Source organism: Hordeum vulgare, chromosome 2H (genome assembly GCF_904849725.1).
Source record: "Hordeum vulgare subsp. vulgare chromosome 2H, MorexV3_pseudomolecules_assembly, whole genome shotgun sequence".
Taxonomy (NCBI): domain Eukaryota; kingdom Viridiplantae; phylum Streptophyta; class Magnoliopsida; order Poales; family Poaceae; genus Hordeum; species Hordeum vulgare.
In genome coordinates, this window is record NC_058519.1 from 72,937,601 (window position 1) to 72,962,403 (window position 24,803).

The window sequence follows — 24,803 nt, forward strand, 5'->3', positions numbered from 1 at the left end:
CCAGTAGGACCAAACAACCATCACCAAGACTAGTCATAAAGGTTTTGCATGGCTCAAACACAAAAAGAAACACAAAATACACAATCATAACAGAATTATGATAGTGTGGACACAACAAAACTGAAAGAGAAAGAAATAAATTCTTGGGTTGCCTCCCAACAAGCGCTATTGTTTTACGCCCTTAGCTAGGCATAAGGCGATAGAATCACGTATCATCGTCTTTAGTGCTCAAACCATAAGTAGCCCTCATCATGGATTCATAAGGCAATCTTATTTTCTTTCTAGGAAAGTGCTCCATGCCCTTCTTTAAAGTAAATTGAAATTTAATATTCCCTTCCTTCATATCGATGATAGCACCGATAGTCCTTAGGAAAGGTCCACCAAGAATAATAGGGCATGTAGGATTGCTGTCGATGTCAAGCACAATGAAATCCACAGGTACATAGTTCCTATTTGCAATAATAATAGCATCATTGATCCTTCCCATGGGTTTCTTGACAGTAGAATCCGCAAGATGCCAATTAAGAAAACACTCTTCAATCTCATTAAAACCCAGAACATCACATAAAGACTTTGGAATCGCGGAAACACTAGCACCCAAATCACACAAAGCGTTGCATTCATAGTTTTTTATTTTAATTTTGATAGTAGGTTCCCACTCATCGTGAAGCTTTCTAGGTATAGAGACTTGCAATTCAAGTTTCTCTACAAGAGATTTTATCATAGCTTTGACGATATGATCGGTAAAGGCCTTGTTTTGGCTATAAGCGTGTGGAGAGTTTTGCATGGATTGCATCAAGGAAATGCATTCAATCCAGGAGCAACTATCATAATTGACTTCCTTGAAATCCAAAGTGGTAATTTCATTACTACTCAAAGTTTTAATATCCTCTACTCCACTTTGAATGCTTTTAGCATCAAGATAGGTGGACTCCGAATCATTGGGGCGTTTTTCAACAAAAGTGGATTCATATCCAGCCCCATCATCATTAGGTTTCACACAAGAAAACAAAGATTCAATGGGAGTCACACCAAGCACTTTAAGATCTTCGTGATTCTTATCACGAGAACCCACCTTTTTAAGCCATTCATGTCTAGAACGAATTTGGACGGTTCTTTCTTTGCTCTCACTCATGGAAACTAGCATAGCTTTTAAAGTTTCATCCATATTGATCTTGGTTGGAGCACATCTAACTTTCAAAGCATCAATATCACTAGACATTCTATCAACGCTCTTAGCCAAATCGTCAATTTGAGTTGTTTTTCCTCTATGGACGCGTTGAAAATCTTTTGCGAGTTGATAAACTCTTTGATATTACTCTATAGATCAGAGCATGATATATTGCAATTTCCATGAGTATTGTTGTAGGAGTTGCCAAAGTTATTAGAGGAGTTACTAGGAAAAGGCCTAGGAACATAGTTTCGTCTAAAAGCATTGTTGTTGCCAAAATTATTCCTACCAACAAAATTAATGTCCAAGCTCGAGTTGCTACTCTCAATCAAGGAAGACAAGGGCATATCATTAGGATCTAAAGGAGCACTTCTACCAGCAACCAAATTCATTAACTCATCCATCTTAGCACTCAACGAGTTAATTTCTTCAATAGCGTGTACCTTGTTACTAGTAGGTGACCTTTCAGTGTGCCATTGAGAGTAGTTCGTCATGATATTATCTAGGAATTTTGTGACTTCTCCTAACGTGATTTCCATGAACGTTCCACCGGAGGCGGAGTCCAAGATGTTTCTAGAAGCGAAATTCAAGCCAGCGTAGAAGATTTGTATAATCATCCAAAGACTCAAGCCATCAATACAAGGAATATACTAATACACGACGCTATTTTTTCGTTGCTACATCGTCACGGTTTTTCATTTACGACGATCTCACGACGAAAAACCAAGCGTAAAAAACGGAGCGTCACAAATGAACAGCAGCGATGTTTTGATCAAAATCGTCGTAACTTTTACGATGATTCCTGGATCGTCGTAACCTTTACGACGATCCTAAATCGTCGTTGGCAGTCAAACCCAGTCCTACGTGGCAGTCCTACGTGGCGAAATTACGACGAAATCAAAATGTCATGGTTGAAATCAGCCCAACCCATTTAAATTAATCACATGGACTGGTTTTATTTTTTTGGGCTTTTCTTATTGGGCCTTAGCCTATTTACAGCCACTTTAGTATTATTATTTTGAATTTTTTTTATCATTATAATTTGGGCGTTGGCCTTTTAGTGCCCAAATACATTGGATCCAGTTTCAGTTTTGGCCTTTTTCCATTTTTGAATTCAACAACTTTTTGTTCCAAGACTTGGTTTCATTTCTATTTGTTGGGCCTTTTAACCCAATTATTTTTCCAATATTAAATCCAACACTATTTGATATTCAAATCAAGCAAACTCCAAGTCGAATTAAAATCATCCATTATATAACATCAGATAATACATCTCCTAGATTTACATAACTCAATAAGCCATCTCCTAAATACATTTCCGTACACAGGAATATAGCAAAAACAAACATAATTCCATTTGAGAAATAGAACAATGGCACATCTGCTATTGTCACTAAAATGGACTAGTGTCACTATCGCAAAAACATCTGCTACTGTCACTACAATGGACTTTATTCCACTAGCAAAAACAAACAGAATTCCATTTGAGAAGGCACAGGTAGATTCGTTATTCCAGATAACAACTGTTCCCTCTTTGTAGTTTCCTCGATTTCCATCTCCGGCAAGAGCTTTGACGATAGCATCACAAGCAGTACTGCGGTACTCATACAAGTCAACTAGGAAAAATGATGTGATACTAGTAGCAAATGAAGAACAATTGCATGCATCGAAAAATAGTAAGACGGGACAACTAAATTGCAACGCATCAGACCAACTTAGAGAAATAAAAAATAGCATTTTGTAGTTCATTTGGTACTGATTCCTGTCACACTTATCTATCCATGAAACATACTCATGAAATAAGATGCAACTATTCTTGTCATACTGATTCCTATCATACTGAATCTCCTTATAGGTGTTATGAATACTTACTGATTTATGTCACATGTTTGTGTAATACTACAAAAATAAGCACAAATGCATATATCTATCCTTGTATTTTCTTTATTGTATAATCCTTAATTTCATCTCTCCTCGCTGGCTTGAAAGGTTCCTTTGCTTCAGCCAACATATGTTGTTTGTTCTTTGTCTTAACTGGGATATCTTCAGGACTTGTGCATATTGCAATTAGGGATATAATTAACACTTCTCTAAAAGAGGCTGTAAAATGAATTTCAAGCCTGTGGAAAATGGAATTATTCAATTCTGTGTAGTCAATATTATTTGTTACCAATTATCGTTTAGTTGGTTTCTGAAACCGTACCATTGTTAATATAATATGATGTTTGGATAATTGTTAGTATACTAACTACATGCTGATGGTAAAAAATTAATAGCCACATCCAATTATTCTAAGATGAGCGATGCTTTAATAAGCAGTTTCTTATCTAAACAAGCAATGTATATTCAGAACTCGTGCAAGCCAACTGAGAGAATATAATGTTGTCAGTTTACGGAAATGTTCAAGACTCGAAGTCTCTATGTTTCTACTTCATAGCATGGTGATGGCCCTTCTGGTTTATTATGATGATTCATATAGTTTTAAGCTGATGCAAGATGCCAAATTTTGTTACTACAAAGATATAGGGTGCACTATCTGCAGTTTTATGAATAAACTCCTGCTGAGATGTTTTCAATTAGCCCCACATCTGTATACAAATGAATGTCTTGGTAAGTCATATTTGTGAGCATGTATCAGAATACCTAACTTAGGAAGCCTGGTGTGAATTATTTTCTTTTAAGTAAAGTATTTTTGAATTTAGCTTGGTATCTATTTTTGAATTATTTAGGCACATCTACTTTTATTTTGTGGACAACTGCATATCTTTCTTAGCAAATGAAGGATGTGTGGTATGTCATTATATGTTTTTTTCACGGGTGGTACCTCGTGTATTACTTAGTACTCCATCCACCCCGTATTAGTTATCGCTCAAACGGTTGTATTTTGCACTAAAATATATCTAGATACATTCATTTCAGAAACAACTAATATGGGACAGAGGGAGTATGTTCTTGTGAGGTTTATGTTACTCAATTGAAACAAGCATGTTTGTCCATAATAAAACAAGGATCAAAAGTGATTGTCACATGTAGGCTACTACTCTCCTTTTCTATGTATAGAGCTACTAGTGTCATGATCCTCAACCTACCTGGATGTGGCGGGACACAATACGGGTCTTCTTATTGTCCCTCGCAGCGTTGTAGGCGAGCTCCATTGCTTGCATAAATGGGGGAAGAATGGCAAGATTAGCATAAATATTCAGGCACTAAAATATTCAAACGCCACTATAATTAGATGAGCATACAGGTGACCAGGAGCATGTAGCTACCACGATAGGGCGTACTTACCCATTCTAGTTCCAACATTGCTAAATACAGTATTACACTACACCACGACGCTGCATTTCCAACAATCAGGTTGGTTGGAAATACAACTTTCAGTGACAAATAGTTGGTCGGGAAAGATTATTGCCAACTGATCGTGTCTGTTGGGAAAAGTCCAGACGGGAAAGCCCTTTCCCGACCAACATATTTTCCCGACCGACTGTTTGATGGCTATGCAGTATCTTTCCTGACAAACAGTCTGTTGGGCCTGTCATGGGCTTTTCCCGACCAACAATCCTTTGGGGGTGCCATGGGCCTTTCCCGACCAACAATCTGTTGGGGTAGCCATGTATCTTTCCCGACCAACATTCAGTTGGGCTTTGCGTCAGCCTTTCCCAACCGACATTCAGACGGCTTTTGTATTGCCGACCAACAATGTGAAGTTGTTTTCTTTCTCCGACGAACAAATCATCAACATTTTTAGCCAACCATAGTTGTAATTAACCAATGGTACTTATAGTTACATATATATAGTTCATGTGTTCTAATAATAATCATGAAGACATCCTCCATCAGATGCATCAAACATTTTTTATTCCATTAATTAATTTTCACATACACAGGCTTAAGTCTGTTCCAAGCATAACCACCAGGACATCATACATCATGTTCACAAAAAGGATGGCTACAAGATGCTAGTATGAGACATGAGTTGTACAAAATGAAGGCTAAATATCCAGGTGACACGGATCGCTGGCTTCATGGTTCCTTGTGAGTGTTGTCCTTTTGTTTGAGTGTTGTCCTTTTCTTTGCTTCCTACAAAAGTTAAACAAGTCTCAATTATAATAATACAATATCATAAACTGCATTTTCTTTGCTTGTTTTTATTTTGCAAACATTTCATATGTGAGTAGTCCATATATATATGCTACTAGGATATAGTACGTAGAAACAAAAATATGTATTTGTTATAGTACTATATACATATATAAAAGTCTCATGTTACACACGGGGCTGAAGCTTAATAAGCATCGCCAAGGAGTACAAAGAAAAGGTATGCAATAATTAGAAGCAAAAAAGTTTAAAAGATTACACATGCATATTTAAAAGTAATTAATTAGGAGCAACATGTTTAAGAGGTTAGCTAGCTCAATTGGGTTTTAGCAAGGCACAATAGAAGAATCTAGCTATATTCTGTGAATAAAGAAAAATAGAAAAACATTAAGAATTTACCATCACTCTGAATACTATGCACCAAATAGTTCTTATTGAGATGCAATTACATCACTCATTCGTGCCATCGCTTCAACCTGCACTATAGTAATTGTCAAGATAGAGAATAATTAGAATGCTTCATGTTGCATATAGTTTATGACTAGCTAGTAGCAACAAAAGTACATAGCCGGAGGGGTCTAACAAAGGATAACTTATTTGCTTACATGATTGATGCACTAATCTAGAAGATTTAAACTCATGCTCTAATATCAAGTCAATGGTTATAAGAAAAAGTAAATGCAATGGCACCTTTAGGCGTATTTACAACACATAATAAGAAGTACTCCCTCCGACCCAAAATAAGTGTTTTGACCTGAGTACAATTTTGTACTAGAGCTAGTACAATGTTGAGACAGTTATTTTGGGACGGAGGGAGTATTAAGTAGTAATACTTGGTAACAAGTCTAAGCAGTTAATAACTAATCCTAGAACTCTAATTGCCTTATAGAAAGGATTATTGATATTTCCAATAATAATTGAGCATACAAGATACATTGGGTTTCATATTATTCCTCCCTTACATGTCAAGCTGGTTGAATGCATGGCTCTGCACCTATAGTTCTATACCAAAAAAGATATAGTTAGATATGACTGCTAATATTGAAATATCAAGTGTGAAGATAAATAGATGTTGCACCATACATATCTGAATATGCATTTCATCTTTTCGACATGAAGTGCAGAAAATAGATAACATACCATAAAATCTCACATGACGAGCTCCTCTAGTATGCCATCTTTCTGGAACATGACGTTCTCTTATAGGCATGTATACTTGACACCATACCTATCTATAAATAAGAAGCAAGAGAACTCACATAAAGGCTCACAACCGATGGATGGTTACAATATTGTCTGAATAATACTAAATATCGTTACTGTAAGAATGAATTTATAGCAAAATAAGGCTTCAAGTTTGTCTGACCATATTTTGCTATGATGGCTGAACATTTCTGAAAGGAAAGTAGGGGATAGCTAAACCTGACAAACATTACTTTCAGCTGCTGTATACAGAACTAGATAGGGCAACACTAACTGTGACCCTTCGAAAACAACACTGATTGCTGCTTGAAAATAATCAACTATTAAAATCGAAATGACCTTAGGGAAACAATGATTGACCGAGCATTCCCTATCTGGCTCTACACATGGTTCACATAGTCCTACATGAAAAAATGAAAAGACTCAACCGTGTGAGCTACAGTCTCAGAGCCATGAAAAAGATGAGCAGTTTTAGTATCAAAGAGAAAGAGACAGACTGGAAAGGTGAAAAAAAAACTACGGTTTCAGACTAAGGCCTGGCTAAGTTTTAGCTAACAGTAATTGTATAGGTCTGTTTTGTCTGAATATTCCTAGGTAATGAACATTGTAAAAGCCCTGCTATGATAAAATATGCATAAACACTGATTTTAGTTAACAACTAGCACTAGAAAAGGAGAAAAGAGAAAGGCTCGAAACCTATTGAATGCCGCAAACTGAAAATTTTAAACATGTACTAAAAAACTGAACATAAATCAAACCTCATCTAGTTTGTGGTGGGAGATAAGCAATGTGAAAAAACTGATGAAATACTGAATACTGAGTACTGATAACTAAAGGTGTCAATAACAACTGGTGACAAATAAACTGATGAAATAATATATACACAAATGAATAATAAACTGATGCACTAGAGTAATAAGGAGCTAAGGAACTGAAGGAAAAAAAAGAAAATGAGAAGACTAATAACTAAAGTAGAAAGAGAGAATAAAAACCAAGGGACCAAATAACTAAGAAAGTAAGAAAATTCTAAATTTCTAATGTGTGAAGAAAGGAAATTGAAGAGAGGATCAAGACTGAGCGAAGAAAAAAGGGACTGAGGACTGAGATACTTAAGAGAAAAATAACAAAATAATGAAGAAATAAGTGAAGATTGAAAAAAGCGAAACTGATACTAATGAAAGAGAGTGTGGACACTGAAAACATGAATAAGAAATTGAGGTACTAGGAACATAGAGACTTACGAAAAGGGAACTGAGGTACTAGGAACTGACGGACTTAAGAAAAAAATGGTACTAGGAAACCGAGGAACTTGAGGAGAAAATGAGGAACTCTAACAGATAGATAAACTGAATAAATAACCAAAATGAACGGTGAATTCACAACGCTCAACTAATGGCATGCGTAAGCAATAGGATCACTAATAAAACATTAAGAGTTACAGATCTCAAACTGCTTTCCAAAATAGTCCAAATCATAAATAAGAGCTGCACCGCTCAATCCGATTATGATCCCACCCTTCAGAAGAATATAGGATTGGACTTTGACTTGCAACTAACAAACATGAAGTGGTTGAGCTATTAGACGGTAATGACGAATATTCTCTTTGCAGGGGAGTGAGGGCAACCAACTTGTTACTAGTAGTTTGATGATGTACAACTACACGTAGATTATCAGTTTTTTGAGCCTAATGAACTGTATGGTTGGCTTGAGACAACAATGTTCATGCAAGAAAACACTACCATACTATACTATAGTATTACAACTTACAATGCTTGATTCATATCTAGTTCAGCTGAAATATCCTCCACAAACACGTTTCTTTACCACTACATCCACATTGAAACTTGGGTACAATGCTCTCTTTTTGGTCTTGTGATTGGCACAAATAGATTGAGTTATGTGTCAACGAACCTCATCTTCTGCATACAAGGAAAAAAATGTCGTTCATATCTCTCAACCAAACTGAGGAAAAAGAGTGAAATAAGCACCATAATGCAGTGATGAAACCATTCCTTACCCTTCTCTCCTAAAAGTTCAGGCAGTGCACCCGCATATACTACCATATAGCAGCCAATGAGAAGAGTGAACGATGGAGCTCGGGTAAGGGGGCAACCTGTGGTCGATACCCTCTACCACATCCGGTCGCTCGATTTGTCGCTCGAGGATGGTGGACGTGGATGGCTATGTGGTGGGCACGGATCTGGCTGGAGAAGCACATCCTCCTCCTCTAGCTGACATGGAAGAGCAAATCTTCCTCCTCTTCCATCCATGGTGGCAATGACCACAGTTTGATCCCTGGAGACTCGATGGGAATGTGGACCGGATCAGTAGCCACGGCAACCTCCCATTGGCGCTCGTCAGCAACAACGAGCATGGTCTTCTAGGGCAGCGCTCATCTGCAGCAGGCTGAGCCTCGTCTTCCCCGAGATCTGCCCGCCGCACCCCATGAAGAAGGGGTTCGAGTAGAGATAGTACCTAGTCAAGGAAGGTTCGAGTGCATGAGGGAAGATGGTGTGCGGCGGCAGGCCAGTAGATATGGGAGCGGCAGGATGGTGCGGGGGACGGGGGCGCGACGGAGAGGCCGGCGGCCGGAGCCCATGGCGGCTGGCATGGGGAATGAGGAGGGGAAACTAGCGATGTCCCCCGCGCGCGTGTGTGGTGACTTATCTGTAGAGGGGGAAATTTTTCGCGGGCTTGGGCCAAATGTTGGCGCTCATTTCTTTTCCTATGCGCGCGCAGGCCCTTGCAACAGACTGTTGGTCGGCATTATTTACCGACCGACGAACCGATGGGCACAAGAGCTTTCCTGGCCGACCATTTGACAGGAAATATTTTGGTATTGCCGACCAACTGTTTGTTACTGTTCGCATGATTTCCCGAGCGACTATTTGTCATAAGTTTTCCAGACCAACAGTCGGTCGGCGATATTGACTTTTCCCAATACCCGTATGTAGGGAATGCAGTGTCGTGGTGTAGTGATTAAACTTATTTTTGCATCACTAAATCAAAACTAAGATGTGGCGAGAGATGCTATAGATAGATGTTAAGTTGTGTTCTTTGCCCTAAAATTAAGTTCATCGAGCCGCTCGAGCGGACAGTCAAAAGTGGATGACTGAATATATAACATCTACTGTATGTATAACATCTGCAAGTACTGGGGTTGGGTTGGAGTTGGTCCTGATTCATCCAGCATGCAGCTGCTCTTCTTTCTTCTTCCTCTCCGAGCTACTGCACGAGGAAGAAAAGAGCTTCTCTTAGTGACACAAGCAAAATCCTACTAAAACATATCCTGAAACAAAACAAGGAAATACACTTGGATGTATCATTGTCTTGTCAGTCACGAGCTACGCAGATGATTAGCAAAGCAGAGCAGAGCAAACCTTGCTCGTTCTTCCAACCCATCCCCTTGGCAGCCGGAACACCAGCTCGCCTGGAGTGAGAGCCCAGGCAGCTTGCCCAGGGTACTGGCTCGGCCTTCCTACTTGTCACACACAATTATTCTTCCGAACAGAAAAGTAAATCATGCGTGGATGAGCGATTCATACAAGTTATGTATACGTTGAACATTCATCCTAACCAATGTTACCAAACAGGCCATTTGATTTCATTCCAAGCCACTCTTGTGCAGAAACAGTCTGGAACAGGCCAATGTGGCAAAGAAAGGGATCAAGAGTTGTTGCTTTTGGTCGTTGCTGCTGTGACAACTGTGACCGGACCCTGAAACATGTGAATGGAAGCGTAAATAAACACATTTCGTCTAGGCCAATAAAGAAGTACATGATCTTGATTTCTCAACGAATTTAAGCATGTGAGATTCAGTTCAAATGCAGCTTCTTTCTCAATGAACTTAACCATATATCGGAGTCAGGCACATTTTTGCCAATCAGACAAATAAACAAGAAACAAGAATAGATAGCAGAGCATTTACCGGAGGATCTGAAGACGTGACCCCGTGTTTCCTCTTCCTCTCCTCCTTGGATCTCAGGGATTCCACCGGAACATAGACCTGCGCCGCCACGCTTAGCATCAATCCCATAGAGCTTCAGAGACAAGCACCAGAAACAGCTACGTACCATAACTGAATCAAAACAGGGGGAGAGACAACCGTACCTCCGGCCACTGGTCAAACTCGCCATGCTTCTGGTCAAACTCACCATGCTTCTAGTCAAACTCGCCATGCTTCTGGTCAAACTGGCCACGCCCAGGTGAGAGAAGCGGATGCGACCGAGCCACTAGGTGGGGAGCGAGGTGGAGAGTGAGATCTTGTCGATCTAGGAAAGAGACGAGATGAGGTGAGGAAGCACCTACACACGCAGATTGAGAGAGATGGAGGATTCATGCCAGATTCGGTAAGGTTGAGGAAGAACTGGTTGCCCTCGAGGCCATCTAGAAGACAGAGCGACCCTTAAGGGCTCGGGAGTCACCGGAGATGGACTAGGGGTGGATCTGCTGCACGCCAGCGATGGGGTCTGCGCGGTGAGTGGGTGGTGGTGCGCGGGCGCGGGCCGCGAGATCGGTTTACGGTAGGTGGCGGCGGCGAGGTTTGGAACTCTGGATCTGAATTGGGGGAGGGGAGAGGGGACCGACGGGAGGAGTGGAGTTAGGTTTTGGGTTGCGGGTGGGTGGATGGATGGATGGATGGATGGATATGTGCCATGTCATCAATCCATGGCACAAACATCTCCACCAATGAAAATTAAGCTTATGTAAATGTGTTTTTTTCTTTTCTTTTCATCTATGATCAATCTTATGGTCACATTCATGGCATAGTTTGTTCAAATGATCTAATATTGTGTACAAGGGTGTGTAATGGAATGGCAAACAACGTTGATTAAGGAAGTTTTCATTTTCCTTGTATGTAAAAATCATTTTCCATTTTTCAAGTGTCCAAAATGAGTGTTTTTATGAAGGAAATACCATATATTTGTTTAAAATTGTACCAAATCATTTTTCTGAAATACTAGGCCATATTAAATGCATAATTGACCAAATGTTTGGGTGTTAAAATCTTTTATCCGCCACTCGTGAAAAAGACAAATTTTCGGCGAATCAGCTGGAAGCGGGTCAAATTTGAACTGCAAATGCATTATAGTTTGCTTTTTATTTTTCCCAAAAATAATTTATAGGTACAAAAGTATCTATTTAATCACATAAACATCAAAAAATTTCCAAGGTTCATCTACTAGGCAAATGATTACGAAATTTTTCATGAGGCAATGATTTGGATAGGAAAGAGTGCCTAACAATTTTGAGGGCAATCAAAAAAATCGAAATAGCACTTCCTTCACAAAGTGCTATTTTGAATAGAATAGGAAAATGAATATTGCTGAATTATTTTTGAACTATGGAAGGATGGGTTTCCCATATTTGAGGAATATAGGATCCAAAGTATTTACGATTTTTTTGAGAAATTTTGGAATGACAGAATAGTAGGTTGCTTCACAAACTAGGTGGGTTTGGCGCGTGACATAGAATGGACCCACGAGTGACATGTCAACATAGTTAGAACATGTTACGACATTTGTATAATCATCGTAAAAGTTATGACGGTCTCGTCGTAATTTATATGTAGATTTGATCCCCTCAAATGGTTTATGACGATCTCGAATGAAATCGTCATAGATTTACGACGAATTCATCAACGACGTCTTAAAAAACGTCATGTATGAGCATATTTCTTGTAGTGCATGAGCGGGACAATTTCTAATCATCAATTTCATTCTCTCCCAAGATTGTGCAACATGTTCATGATCAAGTTGCTTAAAATTCATGATATCATTACAAAGAGAGATAATCTTAGCCGGCGGAAAATACTTGGATATGTAAGCATCTTTGCACTTATTCCAAGAATCGATACTATTTTTGGGCAAAAACGAAAACCAAGTTTTTGCTCGATCTCGAAACGAGAAAGGAAAAAGCTTCAATTTAATCACATCATTATGCACATCTTTCTTATTTTGCATATCACAAAGTTCTATGAAGGTATTAAGATGGGATGCGGCATCTTCACTAGGAAGGCCGGAAAATTGCTCTTTCATAACAAGATTCAGCAAAGCGGCATTGATTTCGTATGACTCCGCACTAGTGGAGGGAGAAATTGGAGTACTAATAAAATCATTATTAATAGTATTCGAGAAGTCACAAAGTTTGGTGTTTTCAGTCATGGTGACTTCAGAAGTGGGGGAGAGGAAAACGAGAGGCAAAAAAGTAAACACACAAGCGAACAAAGAGCAAGCCAGAGAAAAAGGCAAATGAAAAAGGCAAATGAAAAAGGCAAATATTTTTTTGTAAATTTTTGTTTTGCAAAAGTGGGGGAGAGGAAAACGAGAGGAAAAAAGTAAATGCAAGAGATGATTTTGCGACACTTACTTGGATGAGTTCTTGACTTGATCCTCCCCGGCAACGGCGCCAGAAATCCTTCTGCTACGGCGACAGAAATCTTGTGTCGTCTGTTGAGCTTGCGTTGGTTTTTCCTTGAAGAGGAAAGGGCGATGCAGCACAGGAGCAGTAAGGATTTCCCTCAGTTTGAGAACCAAGGTATCAATCCAGTAGGAGAATCTCGTCAAGTCCAGAGTACCTGCACAAACACAAAAGATCTTGCACCCAACGCTATAAAGTGGGTGTCAGTCCCTTCAAGATTGATTGTAATGTGAGATGTGAGGGCGGAAAGTGCAACGAAGTAAAAGTGTAAGGCTGAAAATATGATGTGAAGTAGACCCGGGGGACATAGTGTTCACTAGAGGCTTCTTTCAAAATAGATAATATTACGGTGGGTGAACAAATTACTGTCGAGCAATTAATAGAGTCGCACAAAGTCATGACGATATCTAAGGCAATGATCATACATATAGGCATCACGTCCGAGACTAGTAGACCAATACTTTCTGCATCTACTACTATTACTCCATACATCGACCGCTATCCAGCGTGCATCTAGTGTATAAATCCTCCTCTTAAAGTGGTCAAAAACATGGAAAAAACTACAACTGGCACTTGACACTGAGTTAATAAATTAGTCCCAAAAAAGATATAAAAGTCATACAAAATATCCAAAGTTTGACAAGATAATAGCATGAAACCATCAAAAATTATAGATACGTTGGAGACGTATCACCCAGCCCTTGGGGGCTATAGGTTGCAGATTTGTTATTTTTTCAAGACCCTGCTCATCTTTCCAAAGATGACCCGGCCCTTGGGGGCTACAGGTTGCAGATTTTTTATATTCAAAGACCCGACTCATCTTTCAAAATATGAGCCAGCCGTTGGAAGGCTAATGGGTGAAGGGAGATACATAAACAGGTGTACCTCATGCCTACCCCTCATAAGATGAATCAAGCTCTTGTTCATCTCATAATCCCTCTCCAGATGACTTGTGAAGCCAAAACAAAGTTGGTCGAATTCCAACTTCTCATACTAAGGGAGCTCAAATTTACTTGTGTCTTGATCAGGAGAAGAGCGAGATTGCTTGGAGGTATGCTTGGAAAGTACTGCAACCGGAGGAGTGGAATAGCCAGTACCAGTGACCACGACGTCGTCTGGATCGTCAGTCGCCTTGAGAGGGCTTGGCGGGTTAACCTTATCAGCGGTTTCCTTCAAAATTACAGGCGAGTCATCCCGGGTTTCGGGAATATAGTCCGCAAGAATATCATGAGCCCCCGCTTGGTCTTCTTCAATCTCAGGGACAGAGGCGCTCGTGCCTAAGGAGTTAGATGTTTTGGGAGCAGAAGATAGGTCGCCGGTTTTCCTTCTCTTCGCTTGTGCTCTGAGACAAAGGCACCAATATTAAAAGCACATATCGTTGTTTAGAAGAAATTGGGATTACCAAAGAGACTCACCCTTGTACACAAATCATCGGCGGGAGAGCTGATATTGCCGAGTAGCCAGATGTAGGGGGAGAAGTCTGATAGAACAAAGGCTCGAAGTTAAAAGAAGCGGCGAGTCACATTTTACACAAGAAAGGGTATGATAAAACAAAAGTGTACCTCGCTAGTGTGTTTCCGACCGGTTGTCTTCTCACGCAGTCTAGTGATTAAGTCGACAGAGCGACTAAGGGTCTTGCGCTTGGGGGTATATCTTGCTTTCTTCCAAAGGAAATCAGGGTCCATATAAGCATATGGGTGAGACATGGGCACTTTTCCATAGATCTGCCTGGCTGGTCTAGGAGAAGGAGAAGGTGAGTCAGAAGAAATGGAAATTACCTCGACAACATCATCTTGGCTCTCATTGTCCTCACCCTATACATAAAGACGCATGGTATAAACATAAGTCGGAATACATAGATAATAAGTGAGGGGGAAGCCTTACCTGTGAATGCGCTTCGTCAGCTTGTGACTCGCTAACAAAAGATGAATCTTTGGTGGCAGCTTTACTTTTGCTTGCCTTCTTCTTTTTTGGTGGCGGCTTGGTGGTCTTTTGGGCGGTCACTTTGGGGCCCCTTCGCCAAAATGGATCATGTTTCTGGTGAATAGAAGTGAATTTCAAACCAAGAGCATTGATAAGTATAGAGAAACGAAAGGCGACTTGGATTCTTACTGGCGGCACCGGGTTGGCGCGGCAGAAGGCCTTGAACCCAATCTTGGCACTTTCTTCCAAGGTCTCACCGGTTTGTTTCTTGATGATTCTGATGACTTCACTCTCCGAGAGTCTTTTGCGATTGAAGCATTGCAGATGGTCTACCGTACCATCATATTCATACATCAGCCCGTCTCGGTGACTCAAGGGAAGGATGTTCCACTCTATCCAGCAGCAGAATAGATCAATCCCGATGAGCCCGTTGTTGGTCACAGACTTTAACTCGGAGAAAATGGGGATAAAGTCCGAGTGTTCTTCTTCTGTGAGCTTCTCGGGCAGTTTAAAGTCCATGGGCAGGCGATCTGCTCTGAAACCCAGGTGTGGGTTCTCGTCGGGTGGAGAGGTGTCTCAGCAATAAAACCATGACTCGGCCCAACCCTTGGGATGGCTGGGCAGAAGAACTGTTGGAAATCCACGTTCGCGGCGTCTTTGAATGTTGACTCCTCCGAGCTCGTGGTTGGGACCGTTGTGAAACTCGGTCTGGCGATTCAAATGGAAGAAGTTCCAAAATAAAGGAACTATCGGCTCTCTCAGAAAATATACCTCACAAAAGATCTGGAACTGACACAGGTTGCTGATGGAGTTGGGTCCCAGGTCTTGAGGATGAACAATAAAGAAATGCAGGACGTCTCGAAAAAACTTTGACCCGGGCGGTTTAAAACCTCGTTCGAGGTAATCGGTAAAGATGACTACTTCTCCTACAGCGGGGTTGGGAGTCAACTCGCCCGGGGCGGTTCTCCAACCGATGGTTTCCTTATTCTGAAGAAGACCCGCCTTAACAAACTTTTCGAGAGTGGCATCATCGATTTTTGTCGGTAACCAGTCGCACTTCGTAATGTCCATGACTACAAAAGAGAGGGCAATGTGGCGATTTAGTAACAACTAAGAAGTATTCTAACTCGCCGGTATGGGTCTACGGTATGTTCGAAAAGGATTTGGTGACTAGCCAAATGGGTGACATACATCATAATCCGCTATTTGGGCGATTCATGGAAGTATCTTTGAAAGTATTGTAACTCGCCCTTCAAATTGGAAAGAGAAGGGTTATAGCTATGGTGATAAATTTAAGTCGCTATGCAAGCTGGAGCTAAACGGTGACTCTCAGAGTTTCTTTTTCCTTAGGGATATTCTCGGGAGGTGAACAAACATATTTCTAAAAACAGGCAATAAACTATGGATCTACGAGTGGATCAAAATGAAGGGATATTGCCCGAAACAATGGAGGAAAGCTATGAGCGTAAGGCAGTGACAGTGTTGGATCTATAGCATGAAGACTTAAGATAGCAAAACGACGCAATAAAGTGGCCGAAGTTTGCTACAGCCTAAAGTCTATTGCGAAAATATGAAATGGATCTAAGGCAGGTAAGGGCATTCGTCGCATCACGAAATCTAGCTCGCAGGAAACGAAGGTCATGGTGTTCTCGGCCTAACCCTAAATGGGGGAATGTGTGTACCTGGGAAAAGGAGATCGGTGATGGGGACGAAAGCGCTGTACTTCGTTCTTCTTGCCGCCCGGAAGACCACGGTCGATGGAGGAGCTCCAAGAGCCGGTGACGACGCCGGGGAGCTGGTGCTCAAAGAGGAAGAGCGCGAGGAAGACAAGGAAGAGATGGAGGTAGGTGACGGGGTTTCCTCCCCCCCCCCATTTCTCCTATTGTTATTTAAAGGGCAGCAACAGAAATCGAGGCTGTCAATGCGGAGATCGAGGCGACAAGTCAGAGACTGCGATGATGGCGCCTAGATTTTCGAGATAAGTGATTATGAACAAAAGATCCATTGATGGTTGTGGTGCTAAAAGCCCCGGAACTAAGGGGATGAGGTGATGTCATCCAAGACTACACGACGACTCAGATCAAATTACAACAGGTGGCGACTTATCGTTCGTCGAAGGATAGAAATGGTAAGAGTCGCCCCAAATTGATGGAGGTTTATTGACATGAATGAATTCAGGACAATCTGGGGCCTAATGTTGGGTATATTACCTGCGGGTAACCCGCCCTTAGTGGGTCGGGTCACCAAAGGGGCGACTTACCATTTACCGCGCGTCCCGTGGCCCAGAAGCTGTATGGCGGTTCAAGAGGTCGTGCGGATGATGGATTACCAAGAAAGCTCCTGATCATGGACACGACGACTTAGAGATAAGGAAAGCCACAAAGAGTAGGATGGTAGGACTTTGTAAAGCCTAGGGCCTTGACCTGTATATAAAGGCGAGTCCGAGGGAGAGGTTAGGCGGGTTAGAGAGAATCGAGAGCTAGGTCAGGCGAGTTACGCCCTCCTTGTAATCGAAACCACCATTAATCTACACAAAGCAGGACGTAGGCTTTTACCTCCTCACGAGGGGCCGAACCTGGGTAAATCTGAGTCCTGCTTTCGCTCACCCCCTTCGAGTCGCCACCAAGGTGCGATGGCTCTATATCTAAGTCCTTTAACGAGGACATCTGCCATGACAAAACCACGACACCGTATGTCATTCCCTTTGTCCTTCGGTATGTTACTTGCCGGAGATTTGATCGTCGGTATCCCTATACCTACTTCAATCTCGTTACCGGCAAGTCTCTTTACTCATTCCGTAATACAAGAACCTATGACTAACACTTTAGTCACATTGCTTGCAAGGCTTATATGTGATGTTGTATTACCGAGTGGACCCCGAGACTCCGTCACACGGAGTGACAAATCCCAGTCTTGATCCTTGCTAACTCAACGGACACCTTTGGAGATACCTGTAGAGCACCTTTATAGTCACCCAGTAACGTTGCGACGTTTCATACACACAAGGTATTCCTCCGGTGTCAATGAGTTACATGATCTCATGGTAATATGAATGAATACTTGACACGCAGAAAACAATAGCAACAAAATGACACGATCACATGCTACGTTTATAGTTTGGGTCTTTTCCATCACATCTTTCTCCCAATGATGTTATCCAGTCATCATGTGACAACACTTGCATATGGTCAGAAAACCTTAACCATCCTTGATCAACTGGCTAGTCAACTAGAGGTTTACTAGGGACATTGTTTTGTCTATATATCCACACATGCATTTATGTTTTCATTCAGTACCATTATAGCATGGATAATAAACGATTATCTTGAAACAGGAAATATAATAATAACTATTTTATCATTGCCTCTAGGGCATATTTCCAACACTAAGCAACCTCACTCCAAGAGAATAAGTCGACAATCAGCTCATCCACTCCGCCTTGTTCATCCTTCAAGCAGTTGTTCCCATTGAAGATCTTGCTCATTTGCGTCCCTTCACTCATCCCACAAATTGTTGGGAGCACATCATTTCCATGTACAAGGGACCTTCAGTATTCTACGGTCTAACTATGAAGTGATCTTTGATGAGGCCGATCAATTTGATATGATTGGGGATGAGGAGCCTCTTCAGCTTTATCGAAGAGTGAAAAAACTTGTCGTTTCTCTTCAAGATCATGGAAGCAAGGATGTTGATGAAAACTGGATCAAGCGTAAATTTCTCAAGGCTATCATGCCTTTAAACAAATCCATGTCCCCCGTCATCCGTGACAGGACGAACTTTCACTCTTCTCCTCGAGCGATGTGCCGAATGAGCTCACTGACATGAACATATTGAACAAGACTGCTAGCAATTCTCTAGGTCATGTCCAACGGTCAAGAACAGACTCGTCCAGCATTGCTTTGTAGGCCAAGGCTGTTTTAGAGGAAGATGAAGAAGGGGAGGAGGAAATTTGCCCCAAAGACACCAAGTATGCTTATCATGAGCACATGGCTCCTGTGTCAAGGTAGTTTTGGGGCAACAAGAGAAACTAAAGGCCCAATTTCTCCAAGAATAACTCAAGCAGGTCCAAGGGCAATCAACGCGTGTGGACTTGCTACAACTGTGGCAACGTGAGTCACTTTGTAGCAGTCTGTCCTTATGAGAAGAGGGAAAACAATGGTGGCAAACTTACATGCGAAGCCAAAACCAAGTCCTTCCCCAACAAGAACAAATTCTCCAAGTAGATGACCGAAAAGGGGTTTGTGGCTCAAGAAGAGTACCTCTCCGATGAGGATGATGAAGATGACGGAAGTTCTGAGGTTATGGGAATGGCCTCGGGGGATATTGCATCCTCCTTCCCAAGCAAGGTGTCCCTCTTCGATGCCCCCAACGAGAACCACATTGCCAAGTGCCTTATGGCCAAGACATCCAACAAGGTAAACTCAAACATCAAAATTACCATTTCCACTACCCCTTATCGTATGGATAGTGGAGGTGAACAAGACGAGGTAAATAGTGAGGAAAAATCCTTTAATAGATTCATTAGAAAGGTCAAGGGTAAAACCAAGAAACAAGTTTTTGCTCTCGTGGAAAAACTAGGAGATGTTAGTGACATAATTGAAACTCATGAAAAAACTATCTCTAGGTTACAAGGACATAGTCGTCACCATGCCGATGAGATTGCGGATCTTTCCATTGCTCATGAGCACGAGCAAGGTCTTCGTTTGGCTCTTGAGGAGTCACACAATGATGACCTTGCTAAATTACAAAAGGGTCATGATCATGCTCTTATTCTTACTCATGTGCTCCAATCCAAAAATGTTGCACTTGGGTGGACCTTGATAGACACAAGGAAGAGTTTTCCACACTTGACAAGGCTCACAAGGCCTTGAAGAGCGTTCATGCTTCTCTAAAAGAGTCTCATGTTCAACTCCAAGTAAAACACACTACGGAAATAACCACATGATCTCCTTTTGTTTTAATTGATAATGCTCATGCTACAAAACCTTGTTGTGAGCATGTGCAGGAGCAACTTGAGAAAGGACGTGTGACATGCATCCAAGGCAAAAAGAATCTTAATGACCTTTTGAGCAATCAAAAGGAAGTGGTTGCAAAGTAAGAAGTTAGGTTTGCACCCAAGTCCAGGAAGAACAAGAAAATCAAGACCAAGCAACCAACCCTGATCAAGGAAACATTAAAGTCGGGGAGGGTACTCATGAAAACGAGAAGGACAAAGATAAGGGGGTAATGTCAAGAAGGTCAAAACCCTCCTTCGCAACAATGCCTGCGAATTTAACCCCTCTTATGTTTTATGCCGTGCTAATTATGGAAATGTATATGCTAAATTTATTGATTTCCCTTATGAGTACATTGAATAGTTTATTTGGGTTCCTAAGATCCTTGTTACTAACCTGAAAGGACCCATTAAAGAATGGGTACGTAAATCAAACCATTGATCCCTTGCAGGAGTTTGCTTCCTGGGGAGTGGCATGGTTGCTTGATAGTGGAACAACAAATCATATGACTGAAAGCAAGGGTTTGGTGGTGGACGTTCATCCCGACCCCTTTGTGGCCACCCAAGTCTCTTTTGGTGGTAATTTTTCCGAAACTTACCATTCAAAAGATCATGCTTGTTGACACCCTTGCATACAATTTACTTTTTCTTCATCAACTTGCACTCATGGGTTTTAGTACGTTCTTTGGTGTTAACTCCGTGGCCCTTTTGTGGAGCAAGACTCTTAAAGTAGATTTGGTTGGGCATGTCAAGAACGGCCTCTATGTGGTTTTCTTTTTGGAGCGACCCACTAAGATCGCGACTTGCCTAATGGCTAAAGTTGATGTGGGATGGCTTTGGTGTCGCCGGCTACCCCATGTCAATATGAGATCTTTACAAAGTCTCCTCAAAGGGGATCACCTTCTTGGACTAACAAATGTGATTTTTGCCAAATATCGTGCTTTAGTGCTTGTATTAAGGAAAGCTACATGAGACAACTCACCACCCCACGACTACCATATACTCAAACAGGACTTTGGCGCTGCTCCACATGTATCTCTTTGGTCCTCCATCTTTCGATAGTCTTGGTGTAATAAAGTATTGTTTGGTTATTGTGGATGATTACTCAAGATATACTTGGGTGTACTTCTTCAAGAGGAAGAGTGAAACCCAACAAACCATCATCGACTTTGGCAATGAAAGTCAACGTCTACATGAGGCAAAGATGTTAATGATTAGAATTAACAATGGTGCAGAATTCAAGAAATACACCTTAAATGAATTTCTGACTGATGAGGGAATCAAGCATCAATACTCCGCACCATATACCCATCAACAAAATGTTGTAGCAGAAAGGAGGAACCAGACGTTGATGGATGCAGCAAGAACCATGATGGCGGAGTTTAAATCTCCTTATAACTTTTGGGCCAAAGCCATCAACACCGCACGTCATGCATCTAATTGGATCTACCTCCGCAAAGGCTTGAACAAGACTCCTTATGAAATTCTTACTGGTAACAAGCCCAACCTCAAGTACTTCCGGGTGTTCGGTTGTAAGTGTTTCATTCCCAAGAAAAGTGCTTGCTTGTCTAAATGTGAACTTAGAGCTCAAGAGGGCATATTTGTAGGTTATACTACAAACTCACATGCTTACCATGTCCTCAACAAGTCCAATGGACTCATTGAGGATACATGTAACATGTAGTTTGATGAAAATAATGGCTCCCAATGGAGCAAAGTGGTAACGAAATTCCTCCCCAAGCCATAGATGTGGGACACTTCCTACCCGTTAAGGAACCCCTTGTGGCCGAAGAATAAGGAGAATGTTCCACTCAAGTGGAACCATCACCGACACAACACCCACACCCTTCCAAAGAACAAAGTGAAGGCCCTCAACCTTGTTTTCAAAATCAAGGAGAAGATCAACCACATGATGGTAGTTCACCAAGTGATGTCCTTCATCAAGCTCACACCTCTTAGCAAGCTCAAGATCTAGAGAAAGCTCAAGATCAAAACCAAGCTCGAGGTCAAGCGCAAGCTCACAAAGGCGGTAAAGGTGACAAAAAGTTTCCTCCTCAACTTTCCATGGAGGAGAATCAAGAAAGACGTGCCACTAAGAATGCTGCCAAGCTTAAAAACAATCAACATATGTTAGAGAATGTCTACAACAACTTAAAGAGAGGGGTAACCACTCGCAGACAATTAACAAACTTTAGTGCACATCATGCGTCTATTTCTTTCATTAAACCCCTCAAGGTACAAGAAGTACTCGAAGACATGTAGTGACTTCACTAGTAGAAAACACAGCTTTGGTTTTTGCCAGATAAAAGCAACAGTCCCGGTCGACTTCCGAACCGGGACTAATGCGTGCATCAGTTCCGGTTCGAGTGGCGAGGACGCCGGTCGGGCCTCAGCAGGGACCAGTCTGGGTTGGTGTGGGACCTTTAGTCCCGGTTCCAACCACCAACTGGTACTAAGGGGCCTGTCTCCGGGCGCAACCGGGACTAAAGGTCAGCCTTCAGTCCCGGTTCTAGACACCAACCAGGACTAAAAGAATGTCGATATATATATATGATCGTCCCTGCCTGCTCACTCCTATGTTTTTTGGTCGGCTAGCGTGTGGGAGCTGTGTGCTACTCTGTTCTCACCTTCTATGCACATGAGGTGTTTGATGAAATTCCCTAGCCACACTTAAGCTTAGTCTCCTCTACAAATTGGACCTCCAAGCTCCATTTCCCCAAGATTTGTCTAGGTTTTATGGTGCACCAACTATCCAAGTGTTCTAAAAAGGTTAGAAACTTCATCTCATCTCTCACTACTAGTTTAGCTCATTTCAAATGATCTAGAAGTAGTGTGGTCTGTGGGTTTTAGTGGAGGAGTGTATGTGTGAGTTTATTTGATTTAGATGCACAATCTGAGCTCAAATTAACTTTTTAGTTTGCACATGTGTAGGGTGTCGTCCCGTCCCCATGCTCGTCATCCTCACTCCCGTCGATCGCCCGTGTCGATCACGTCGCTGGCACCATCGTGGTGAGCCTCTTGTTCTTAATTATCTTTCTTTAGAGAGAAAATTCTAACTTTTATCATTTATATAGCTACTTGTAAAGTTTTCTTACTTGTATTATTTTTTGTTATTATATAGTGCTATGGTTTTCGTATCCACCCCCGTCGGCTCTCATCCCTTCTATGATTCAGATGTGGTATATTATCTTTTATAACTATTTGTTTCATTTAGTGTTTATTACAATTATGCCGACCAACTTCACATAGATGTCTTTATATAGAAGGTATGTGAACCGGAAATTCCAACCGAGGCTCTTGTCGAGAGGTTAAATTTAGTTGAAAAATAAAAAAAATTGAAAGAAAAATTGAAAAGAGTTGAAGAAGAGAAGATGAAATTGGAGTTGCATGTTGCTGATGTCGTCGATCTACACAAGATCTAGATGAATATAATGCACTTGAATATTATAAAGATTAGAAAATATGCCATGATAATGAGGCATGGTATAATTACGTTGTTGGATCAATTGTTACCTTAGTTGTGATTTTGATGGCATTTTTTGTTGCATTTAAATGTTTTACATAGTTGTATGTTGTTTTATGACAACTATATATGAACTTTATGTATTTATATTTTGTAGTAATAACATTTGATAACTACTGTAGTTTGGTTTTAATGTGATGATGAACTTGTATTAATTTGGTCATTTCTATATTCATAATGATTTGTAATGGTTTTAGATATACTCAATTATATAATACAAATAAACCGACAATAGATGTATGGTGACCGTCGCACTTCGGATTACATTGCGGGCCTGCGTAATGTTCTCGGTGTGGGTGAGGCAACCAAGCAGAATAGTTTTATGTACTGTCCATGTGTTGCCTATGGGAATTCGAAGGATTACTCTTCCCCTAAAACCCTTCACGTCCACCTACTTGAGAAGGCTTTCATGCCCCACTATTATGTTTGGACCAAGCATGGAGAAAGAGGGGTTATGATGGATGTCAATGAAGAAGAAGATGATGATAACAACTATCTGTATCGTAAGTTCCCTGAATACGGTGATACTCCAAGAGGGGAAGCTGAAGATCAAGAGGCACCAGATGTGTCCGATGATGATCTTCGCCGGGTCATTGTTGATGCACAGAGAGGATGCGAAAGCGGAACTGAGAAGTTGAAGTTCGGTCGCATGATAGAGGACCACAAAAATGGTTGTACCCAAATTGCGAAGATGGAAACACAAAGCTCGATACCACATTGGAATTGCTGCAATGGAAGGTAGAGAATGGTGTATCTGACAAGGGATTTGGTTCGCTACTAAAAATAATGAAGAAGAAGCTTCCAAAGTATAAAGAATTTCCTCACACTATGTACGAAGCAAAAAAGGTTATCTGCCATCTAGGATTAGAGGTGTAGAAGATACGTAAATGCCCTAACGACTGCATCCCCTACGATGGTGAGGAGTACAAGAATTTGAATGCAGGCCCGGTATGCATTTTATTGCGGTATAAGATCCGATGATATGACCCTAGTGATGTTGAGGGAGAGCGCCCCAGGAAGAGGGTTCCTGCCAAGGTGATATGGTATGGTCCTATAATACCACGGTTGATACGTTTGTTCAGAAACAAAGAGCATGCCAAGTTATTGTGATGGCACAAAGAAGACCGTAAGAATGACGGGATGTTGAGTGTACCCACTGATGGGTCGAAGTGGAGAAAAATCAAGAGCGAGTGGCGGGACTTTGTAGGTGACACAAGGAATGTATGGTTTGGTTTAAGTACGGATGGCATTAATCCTTTTGGGGAGCAGAGTCGCAATCATAGCACCTGGCATGTGACTCTATGTATTTATAACCTTCCTCCTTTGTTGTGCATTAAGTGGAAGTTCGGTATGATGCCAGTGCACATCCATGTCCCTAAGCAACCCGGCAACAATATTGATGTCTACCTAAGGCCATTAGTTTAAGAACTTTTTTGGTTTTGGGATAAAAAAGGTGTACGTGTGTGTGATAA